Genomic DNA, 12,193 nt, shown 5'->3' on the forward strand with positions numbered 1-12,193 from the left:
ATCCAGCCACGGGCCCATCCATCTGGCCCATCAAGACTCACTCTCATTTCATCAGTCCATAAAACCTTAGAAAAATCAGTCTTGAGATATTTCTTGGCCCAGTCTTGACGTTTCAGCTTGTGCGTCTTGTTCAGTGGTGGTCGACTTTCTGCCTTTCTTACCTTGGCCATGTCTCTGAGTATTGCACACCTTGTGCTTTTGGGCACTCCAGTGATGTTGCAGCTCTGAAATATGGCCAAACTGGTGGCAAGTGGCATCTTGGCAGCTGCACGCTTGACTTTTCTCAGTTCACGGGCAGTTATTTTGCGCCTTGGTTTTTCCACACGCTTCTTGCGACCCTGTTGACTATTTTGAATGAAACGTTTGATTGTTCGATGATCACGCTTCAGAAGCTTGGCTATTTTAAGACTGCTGCATCCCTCTGCAATATATCTCACTATTTTTTACTTTTCTGAGCCTGTCAAGTCCTTCTTTTGACCCATTTTGCCAAAGGAAAGGAAGTTGCCTAATAATTATGCACACCTGATATAGGGTGTTGATGTCATTAGACCACACCCCTTCTCATTACAGAGATGCACATCACCTAATATGCTTAATTGGTAGTTGGCTTTCCAGCCTATACAGCTTGGAGTAAGACAACATGCATAACGAGGATGATGTGGTCAAAATACTCATTTGCCTAATAATTCTGCACTCCCTGTAGTGTTGTCACGATACCAAAATTATGACTTTGATACGATAACACACTAAAATATCTCGATACCGATTCTAAATCGATACCATGAAGAAAAGAAAAAGATATAATGAATAATATGACAATAGAACTTATTATTCATTGTTTTATTTTTTTACTAAAGATTCCCTTGGCCAGTATGTTCCTGTGCTGGTTTTTGCCCATTCCCTCCTCTTATGGCTATAATAACTGCATGCCAGTGTGAACATCCTCACAGAGATCACATTATCAATCATCTTATCATTCACTAACCTTTCACTTCTCAACAGGTTGGGATGAACAAAATCTGATTTCATGAACAGAGTAATTTAATATTTTTTAATGAGTCCTGCACACTGTGCGATTTTTCAAAATCCTTTGCGAATGTCCCTTGTCAGACTGGACGAACATGATCCCCGATGTAAGCCATGTCACACTATAGGATCTCAGCTGGCATTAATGTCAGACTGCACAATAGTCAAGGCACGCTAAAAACGGACGCGCGCAAGAAAACCCGTCCAGAGTTTTATATCATCACTGAATGACGCGTTCGGTGACGGTGAGCTGCATTATACGCGGGGCTAACATGGAGGCTACAAAGAAATTTCTAGCTCTCGTTTTGGTCATAGTTTGTCTTGAAAAACTGAGATATTTGACGGTCGTCGAAGGAGAAGTCACACTGCAGGATTGTGTGCCAAATCTTCTGACACTGCCAGAATTTCGTCTGAGGTAAAATTTGATCGCAGCGCTCATTAATCGGCTGCCGGTGAACATGTCCAACTAACGACCAAAGACGTCAGATTTTAGCCTAGGATCAGAGGAATCTTTTAGGATTTGCTAATTTTGCCTCAAAATCGCACAGTGTGCACCCGGCTTAAGTGCACTTTTATAATTATAATATTTTTAATTGTATCTTTGTTTTTAAAAAATAAGCACCAAAAAAAAGCACATTACAAACAATATGACAAAAACAGTGCTTTATTGTTCAGCTTCATTAGGTCTATTTAACAGTAGCAAGTCAAGAAAAAATTAAATAATCAAATATAAAACTGCTTACTTGGTCTTCACTCTATAATTTAACAATAAACTGATTCTTAATAAATTTCTTTTAGTTATTTAGCCAAGCATGTGGTAGTTTTCTATCTTTCTATCTTGGTGTTTGATGAACATTAATCACACAGAATATTAGGTCTGTCTTAAGACCTGCACGGCTCTCATTACCTCAGCTGTACACGCTCACTAAAGACATATCCGACTGTGTTTACCTGAATACTCGCCAGACCGTGCATTTTAAATATCTGCCATTTCAAGCCACCTCAGGAATTTTATTAGAATAAAGTACATTTATAATGCAATGCTAAACGACATAGCATTACAGTGAAGATTACTACAAAATTATATATTGTCTGCCTCAAACCACTAGAAACCACTTCAGATCCTTCCTAATGCTGATACCATGAACTGATGTTGGAGTAAAAACGTAATGTAAAACACGGCAAACTCCTCAAATGCACATCATTAGTGATTCAATGGAGAAAGAGAAATGGAGCCGCTATGATCACCATTATAAAACACGCTGTGCATATACAGCTCTGGAAAAAATTAAAAGACCACTTAACATTGAAAAATCCATGTTAAGTGGTCTCTTAATATTTTCCCGAGCTGTATATGTAATATTTTTTTAAAGCCTTTGCGATTTCAAATTGTGATTTTGATTTTATTTTGATAAAACGTGCAGTCCTACCAACTCTAGCATGTCTGAATTCACAGTATTAATAAAACAGTAGGAGAAAAGTACCCAGATGACCTACCGTAACTACTTCAGACAAGATTTTGAAGTGCGCATCTGACAGGCATTTTACTATCCCATGAGGCCACAGGAGAGAAGTTGTGATTGGCAGTGAAGCGACTGACACCATAGGTCACATGACAGTGACAACATGGCGGATGTAGTACAGTCTAATTTCATTTATTCTACATTAGGGCTGTCAAATGTACAGGTACTTCGGTACCAAGTCGGTACTGAAATTTTAAATCTATGACGATACCAGCAGTACCTGTAGCAAAGACTTTATATATATATAGGAAGACAGTGCCCTCCGATTACTTATGAATGGGAGAAAGTGCAACGCCCAAAATGGCGTATAAGCCCCGCCTTCTAAATAAGAGCCAATCATTGACAGTTGTTGTCACATTTCATTAGTGATTTCAAATATGAAATTTAATCGTAAGCTTGGCGAACAGTTTTGGAGATTTCGATGTTTCTCCAGTCAAAGAGACAGGAGCTGCACTTGCACACCCGAGAAGGGTTTTAAAGATGGCCGCCGAGATAAATGACTCGTCTTATAGTGCGTTCACACCGCCGCTGACGAGAGCGTCAAAATTCGCTCTTGCCGCCCTGCCAACGACGCTGTAGAAAGCTTTGTCGACGCGCTGCCGCTCTGACGTAGATCGAATGTTTTTTCTTTTTTTCAACTGTATTTAAAGAGGCCGCAAATCAAACAAGCATGTTGATTGATAGACTGACCACAAGTAGGGTATAAATTAACCTCATGAAATCGTTCAAATGTGAAAGTAAGAATAAATTGCATACCCGCAAAAAAAAAAAAAAAAAAACGCGTTTTAGCTTCTATAAAATAGTGTTGCGCAACTTCTTAACAAATTACACATCACTATGAATGGTCTCGTCATAAATGATAGGGAACCCCGCACAGCAATGATCAACTTCTCTTACATTTGGCTTGGGAACTAATGCCGTCGGAACCAAAGTTTACAGGCGTACATTCTGATTGGTTTCCGCCGAACCCCGTCACAGCTCATTACCATAAAGTTGAGCTGATTTCAACTATCCTCAGTTTAGTTCCAATCCTGCTTCAACACACTCTGTATTTTTTTAATATAAAGGGGTGGTCGCACTAGACTTTAGCATACACAATTTCTTTGGACACAAGATATGTAAAGCTTTAAAATTATAATTTCAATTCAATAATACGAATGATTAAATAACGGCAAACTTGAACGTTGTTAAATGCAAACCTTTGTTAAATGCAAAAACATCTTTGCATGAGTTTGTGTTACTAGTGTCCCGTATTCATATGCCCTTTTAATCCTGGAAACCCAAATTAGCAAGGTTGTCCACCCCTGGTTCAGATGAACGTGAGCTGGCTGGTTTGATTTTGCTCCGAAGGAAAAACATGAGCTGATGCGCTACAACCTAGTCCTTCATACAGATTACACAACTACAAACACTGACACAAACAAGAATATGCCATGAGAGCCAGTTACAGTATATGACAGCATGCATTGGCATGAACTTTGCTTAAGGATTAAAAGAAGATCAAATATGCTTAAAGGCCATGTCAACCATGGAGACAGATGGATAAAACAGACACGAGTCAAATCAGCACTATCACTGACCAAACCCATAATCCTAAAAGCCGCCATCTACAGACGGAACGATTTAATCCTATTCAGAGCTGTGGCTGAAAACATGAAGTGGGATAAAAAGAGATCAGGGGGGGAAACGTTTTACAACAAAAGCAACAAATATCCACATACTTTTTGCATCTTGCCGCATATTGTAATGACGGCAATTTGAACATTTTTAAAGCGATCCGAATGTCTCATTCACTAACTCCAAGGGCAGAAAGATACTTTTGTGCGAGTATGCTAACACACGGCCATCATGTTGTTGAACACTCTTGCCGATGGTTACATTCAAATAAACTGATATTAAACCCGAAGTGTTTTCAAAGTTCACTTTAGACTGGTTTCACCAGACAGAAACGGACCTAAAAGAAATAATTACTTGTAAAAGACAACATTTACATCAAGGTACCCCCTTGCGGCATTGCAGAGAAATCAGGTTTATGAGGTGCGCTGACACGCTTCAGACTATATACGTAAAACAGAACTTGTATAGCCAGTGTTGCACCAGACGGTGCCAAATATGTGAATTTAAAGACTCTCTCGTTGCTTGGATTAGCATCTACACTAAGATTTCATTGGGAAAAAAATTTTCATAGACATTGTTTACTTTTAAGTGAACATTCATCATCATTATCTTTGTTATCATTGTCACACAAAAACAGATTTTGACTGTGAAATATTTATGTTTATACGTTTGTTTATCAATAGGGTTGTGCGATATTGAAGAAAAACACGATATGCAATATCTTGTTAAATAATGCGATATTCAATATGCGATACGATATTGCAATTAGTGTGTAAAATCTATTTAAATTATATACATTTAATACATATTATTTAAAAACTGAGAATTTAACCATTTGTGTTTCACATTCTTTCTGGGAAAAGAAAGCATCGCTACAACTTCTGAAAGTGACCAGCAGTGTCGTTCACTTTTCAGTGTGTGTGTCAGACAGAGCGAGACTACAAGTTATTGTTTTTCGCAAATTATTGTGGTTAATAACTCTTTTCAACATCAAGCAAGTCCCACAAGTAACAGTCGTGTGCCCAGTCTTTTCTCTGCTATATGCGTTGACCTAAAACGGACACTTTTCACAATGTTAAATTCATCAAAGCCTATTAAAATCATTCAGATATTGCGTGTCGTTGTGATATGCATATTGTGATAAGTTCATTTGCGATATTTCGATATATTGCACAGCCCTATTTATCAAGGTGTAATTTGTTGTTGTTGTTTTTTTAGGCTGTCAATGCTTGCAATATACAGGATGAACTTGCTTCAATGATTTATTGTTATACCTTAAAAACAAAGATAGTTAGTTGTTCCCTCCCTATAAAACAGCTTATGTGAGGTCTAGGTTACGGTTAACTTATAACGTACTTGTATAAAGTATGTTTCGTCCTCAGCTCAGGCATTTCTTTGAGCATTTTATATGCGTTTCTGGCCGTAAGGGACCAGGACTCTTCTCCGAAATGCCTTGTAGAGCATCACACGCTGAAAAACATTTGGTGTAGAAACAATTTAAACTCAGGAATTGCTATTATATTCAAGATCTCAATCTTTTAACTACAAAAATATATTTTATTTACAGTGCAGTAAACCAAGTTTCTGTGGGCCGGTGACGTAAAGCGAGCGCCCGGGGGGAATTTAAGAAAAGCAGAGACTTTGCTCTCTTCTTTCATGAGTGTCCTGTGAACGTTTGCAGGGCTTTTATTATATTCTGACGCTGACGTTTTGTTACATAAGACACACAGCGCAGCCCACCTTACAGCAGGCTCATGTGCTCAAATCCCTCTAAATATGACGGATGTGCAGGACCCAATGAAAGCTGCAGTTTCAGACATTGCTAAATCACTTTTTAAAATGTGTTAAACGCAGCAGACAGCACTGAACTCTTATTGGTAGATGAAAACATCATCTAATTAGCCAAAATATTTCACAAGCACCAAAGGGACTGTCACATGTCCAATTTTGTGAATGATGTCAAAATTATTGAGTTTAGTAAACCGATACAGCTCTGATTTCCATGAATCTGCTCCAACACACTGTGCCGAATTAAGCAGATGATTTGTCTTTTATGGTGCATCTTGTACAATGATCAGATAAAAGATATTTTAAACATTTAAGACATTAGATATTCAATATCAGGAGCTTCCACAATATATGAATTTCATCATTTTACAGAACCGGAAGATCATGTGAACGTCAGTCATCGTTTCCAACTGAATCAGGGTCAGCAAATTCACCTTCACTAAACTTACTGCATCATTTTATTGTCACACATTTCTGTGATTTTGACTAGAACTTATTACAACAAACCTCTTTAAAGGGTTATTTCACCCAAAAATGAAAATGACCCCATGATTTACTCTCCCTCCAGCCATCCTAGGTGTGTATGACTTTCTTCTTTCAGACGAACACAATCAGCTACAATAATAAATGTCCTGGTGCTTTTCCAGCTTTATAATGGCAGCCCAAAATTTTAAGCCCCAAAAAAGTGCATCCATCCATTAAAAGAGTGCTCCACACAGCTCTGGGGGTTAATAAAGGCCTTCTGAAGCTAATCGATGGGTTTTTGTGAGAAAAATATCCATATTTAACATATCTATCTTCCATCAGACCACCTTCCATATTCAACTTGCGGAAAAAAGCGTGACGATGATGTTGGACGTAGCGTAAGCGTTTTGAACTGTGAGAGGCGTTACACTTTCTGCTTAAGTTGAACATGGAAGGTGGTCCACCGGAAGCTAGATATTTTACTTTATGACGTGTTAAATATGGATATATTTCTTACACAAACCCATCGATTAGCCTCAGAAGGCCACGGAGCCGTGTGGAGCACTTTTGGCATTATAAAGCTTGGAATTTTTACATTTTTTATACAACTCTGATGGTGTCCGTCTGAAACAAGAAAGTCATACACACCTAGGATGGCTTAAGGGACAGTAAATTATGGGTGAACTAGGGCTGGGCGATATGACGAAATATATCGTCTGGACGATAGAAAATGTCTATCGTTTTATTTTAGGCTCTATCGCTTACGCCACGATAAGGTGCACGTCAAGATGCACCTCACGTCACGGCATGCCCATGCACGCTGCAATACATAAACAAACATGGAGGAAGACGGTAGTAGACGCGGTTCAGACCAGGGTAATTCTCAGAGTAATTATGCCAGAGTGGTGCATAAGCGCGCAAAACAAACTTCAGACACAGACGCTGCAGTGGGCTTTTACGCGTGGCACACCATATAGCCATATATTGAAATATTTTAATGGCAGGTGTAGGGATGGCGAAAACTAAACATTTTCTTGACCGACCACCGAGCCTCATTAGCTGAAACCGGTTAACCGATTAGTTTAAAATATGCTGCGCTATTTGAAATAACAGCCGCGAGCCGCGCTCCCTCTCTCTCTGCGTCTCTCTGTCTCTCTCTCTCACACACACACACATACACTCACTCGCCTCCCTTCCACTCACGTCACTTTTGTAAATCCCCCACAGCGCGAAACACGCGCCGCCGTGGAGCTTGTTTGTAATCTGAGGACAATGGCTCCTTAGTTTCGAAATGGTTTGGGTACAAGGTGATCGCGTTGAAAATAAAGGCATTTGTCTAGCGTTATGAGCTCATTTGAAACATTGCCGCGGCTCATTTAAGAAAATGACAGCTCCGAAGAGACCCGCTTTAGTTCGAGGTAGTGCTAACAATAATAAAGAAAGACGATCAACATCAACGATCATGTGTTACCACTGAAATGTAGATGTAAAATATTTCCAAATGTAAGTCCATCTTAAGCGAAATGCACGCTTCATACTGTCGTCTGCCCTGGCTCTAACCTCGAGTGTTTAGCCTGTTTACTTTTTGCAAACCTTGTGAGCGCGTGCCAAATGTTTTTATTGGTTTATTAAAGGGTTACTTCAGCGATTAGCATATGGCTTTGTATCAGTAGAAACCCTGGAGAATATTCAAATTATTGTGCTTTCCCCCCTCATATCTCCCTGAGACAAGAGATTTATGCATTTTATTTCTGTAAAAATTCCTCCTATGATGCAAAATGACGATTTTTGCATCATAGGAGGAATGTTTGCCCAGAGGCTAAAGACTACAGCCAGCAGAGGGAGCTATTTCCGCATGTTTTGAATCTGCGCATGGGGGATGGGAGATTACACTCAGCAGGCAGGGAGAACGCAGCTTGCAGACAGGATCATTTAAACGGAGCTATGGTGAGCAATGTAAGTCTTTTAACTTCTCAAATTCATTTCTATGAAAGTTAAGCTTGCAAAGGCATGAACTGAAATGCGTGCCAGACTGAACTCCTGTGTGAATGTATGCCGCGAATGTAGTCGCGATTACCTCAGCTCTCATCACTCCTGCAGTTAGTGCTCAGGGCTGTGACACTCGCGCGGTGACTCACTCATTATATTGAACAGACACGTTCAGTTTTTAATATTGTAGTGTCTTCTCTAACTCAGTCACAGTAATGAAGTTGGTGGTGTTGGGAATGGCCTCACAGGGCAGCGAAGCATTCTGGGAATTGTAGTCTTTCATCCCCATGGGACAAAAATACATTTTCTGTCTTTTCTCAGTCTAGAAGACACCAAATTCAAAAATAATTTCACATTTCTACTGCATTGAGGACCCAGTTTAAATACAGATTCATCTTCCCAGCGCTGAAGTACCCCTTTAAGTAGCCTACACACAGGCGAGTTATGAAAAATTGAGTGAGAGGGATATGTTCACTTTACACAAAAATATTTTGGAATGAGATGGCTAATTGTAGTAGCGTTTAGTCCACTGTATAATAGCCTAATTTAGAGATCACTTTTTTTTTTTTTAACCGACAACTTTGATCGGTTAACGTTGATACAGTCAACCATCGGTCAACGGTCATCGGTTAACATCCCTAGGCAGGTGTTAACTTTACCAACTGTCTTGCTTGAATAAAAGGTTCTAAATAAAATAAAAATGTAGTCCATACTACCTTTATTTGTTTTTTTTTATATCATTTCAAACTGCATTTCCACATTGCAATTTTGTATAGACTATTCATAAACTGAATTAACAGAAAAATTGCTATATCGTTATGTATATCGTTATCGGGATATCAAATGAGCTATATCGGGATATGAAATTTTGGCCATATCGCCCAGCCCTAGGGTGAACTATTCCTTTAACCACACAATGCCAAGTCAAACAGACTGAAGGAACATGCAAACTCCCTTTCTGACAGTAGGTGGCACTTACAGAAGAGCAGAAATACAGTAGCTTCCCTGGTTACTCAATGTACTGCTTATAACCTGCTCGTCACAGTATTCAATCAGATTTTTGTATTTGCATGTTTATCAAGCACTTAACACAAGAGTATTTAAGTAATCTAAATATAACAAGTTAGTTAGTTTTAATTCATTTATATGACCGTGAATGTGTTCGTCTTCTCTATTGTACCGTAAAGTCAAGTGAAACGCTTCTCAAACAAGAACAAATGTAGGGCGGGGCTTGATTTTGTCTGTGGGGAATTGATTGGACGGTTGTGGTTTGTTATTGGTGGAGCTCATGTGAGTGACAGGTTGCCCCGCCCACACACGTGAAGTCTCTGCAAGAGGGAGGGGAAGTTATTCTGAATCAAGACTATGAGGCATATCAATATTCAATTAAAAAAAAGTCAATTTTGATTTCATAGTGTGGAAAGTGTGATTAATAATCCTGCAGAGTTCAGCTCCCAACTGAATGAAACTTAAACCAGCCAATAAGATCATCAAGATTCCTAAAACTACAGGAAGGGTTTGCAGGAAAACTCTGCAGGACGGAGACCATGTGTCTGTGATTTATAGAAATGATATTTGAGAGCATAAATGTTTCAGATGTATAACGGTACCTGAGTAACGTGTGTTAAGACATACAAGTGACCTTTGATTGTCAGCTGTATAATAACAGATGCTATTTGAGTGCATACATCATGTTTTCAGCAGTATATGAGAGCATGCGTGATGAGTGAGTGTGTGTGAGGCAGGGCTGTGTCTTCATCAGTCGCCATCTTGTTGGCTGCAGCAGCTGTAGGCCGTGAACACACACACACACACACTCATTCAGCACATAAACACACTGCTGACACACACACACGCGCGCGCACGAGCAGGACAGTAGATGCGCTTTAAACGGACACCGGCATTATTACTCACAATCACAGCAATTGTGATGAAACACACATATGCTGCTCTTCCTCATTGATATTTCCTCCACGAACACAGCCGTAAATCACTCGTACACAACACACACGTTAAACAGATCGAGAAAATCCCATTAACTCCCGTTTAAGGTCGTTAAAAGCACAGGCTTAGGGTTAAAAACCAATTAAACAAGCACTTCGATCACTCATGCATAATCACATCCGGTGTTTGAGAGCTTGATCGAGGCTTTATTAGCTAGACAGATGATATTTTAACGAAGAAACAGTGCGACTCCATGATGAAGTGGGGGAGGTAACGTTAACGTTAGTTGGGCTTTATCCTCCATCTTCACTGTCCATCATCTGCACCAATGCAGCCCCAAAAAACACGGGATTCAAATTTAAACATTTAAAACGAAGTGACGGTTTATCCCCCTTAGTAACGGAACCACGAGTGACCGTTGGCAGAAATCACCTGACAGTATTTAACGTGAATATGGAGCCCGATTATGAGCCCTGCTAGTTAGCTAACACCACATATCTTCCACAAGACCGTGATTTGAGGAAGTTAAGGCAAACAAAAACACTTATGTGGTACCGTGATGGTATTAACTGCATATTTTGACACGAAAAGCTACCGCTGAATGTGTTTGTGTGAGTCCAGCCGCGGCCCCCACCCCACAACTGCCAAATGAAGGCAATTAGGCAACCGTTAAAGGGACTATCAACACTGACCTGTGTTTTGTCGGGACCGTTCGTTGTGTATCTATCATTGACCGTAAACCGGGATCCACCGCTGCCCGACCTGCAGACAGTCCGTCAGTCAGTCAGCGGAGAGCGGCACTCCCCGAACCCGCAGCCGCGACAGCTGCAACCGCGCCGATTCTAGCCCAAATAACGCAAGCTTCACGCAAAACGCCGTGTGGTAAATGTTGCCAACACACGCTCGGTCCAAATTCAGCCTTTCTGTACGTCCCACGCGTGTCGTTCTCCGGTGCTGGAGTGGTTCTTCTGCGTTCCGTGTGTCAGGCTCTCGCTCCGGCCATCAGACAGCAGAGATGGGCGCGGTGACCCTGCTCTCAGGGCTGGGAAACCCCACGCTGCGCCTGCGTCACCACGCAACACGTTCGACTGTTTCGGCGCGAAATCACGTTTCGATATATTTTACGTTGACGCGTTAACGTCCATTAGCATCGTAAATCCTGCAAAGTTTTTTATATTTTTTTCATATGTACATTTATAACATTATATCAGGGTTGGGGGGGGGGGTAACGAAATACATGTAACTTAGTTACATATTTAAATAAAATACTGTAATATTAATTACAGTTATATTTTAAATGGGTGCAAATCAAATTACAGTTACACTCGAAAATTATTTTAAATGACCAAGTGATTACTTTGAATTTTAATGTCGTTTATTTTATTTAAACATTAATGTAAACTATAAATGGCAATTAATGTAAAAAGCGACTGGTAATTCTCACAAATTTCTGCTCATAAGTTTCAGAAACCTTGCAGAATATGCAAAATTTCAATCGTTTTATAGGGATAGTTCACCCAAAAATATAAATGTCATGTTTATCTGCTGACCTCCAGGGCATCCGAAATGTAGGTGTGTTTGTTTCTTCAGTTGAACACAAATGAAGATTTTTAGCTCAACTGTTGCTCGCATGTCAATGGGGTGTATATCTATGAGAGTAAAAAACACACAGACATACGAATCCATATTAAACCCTGTGGCTCGTGGAGACACATTGATGTCTTAAAGGTCCCGTTCTTCGCGTGTTTTCGAAGCTTTGATTATGTTTACAGTGTGCAATATAACATGAGTTCACGTTTCGCGTGTAAAAAAACAGTATTTTTCACACAATTGACTTATCT

The 12,193-nt window shown here is 39.9% G+C and overlaps 1 protein-coding gene across 1 annotated transcript in view; it reads right to left on the reverse strand.

Annotated features, from left to right (window-relative positions):
- Positions 1 to 11,408, reverse strand: part of gnb1a (guanine nucleotide binding protein (G protein), beta polypeptide 1a) — a 68,614-nt gene extending 57,206 nt beyond the window's left edge. Inside the window, exon 1 of the mRNA XM_067412960.1 lies at positions 11,045 to 11,408. The gene's annotated coding sequence lies outside the window, so the exon portion shown is untranslated. The remainder of the gene's footprint in view (positions 1 to 11,044) is intronic.
- Positions 11,409 to 12,193: the final 785 nt, after the last annotated feature.

This window comes from Pseudorasbora parva, chromosome 13, assembly GCF_024679245.1.
Source record: "Pseudorasbora parva isolate DD20220531a chromosome 13, ASM2467924v1, whole genome shotgun sequence".
Classification (NCBI taxonomy): Eukaryota; Metazoa; Chordata; class Actinopteri; order Cypriniformes; family Gobionidae; genus Pseudorasbora; species Pseudorasbora parva.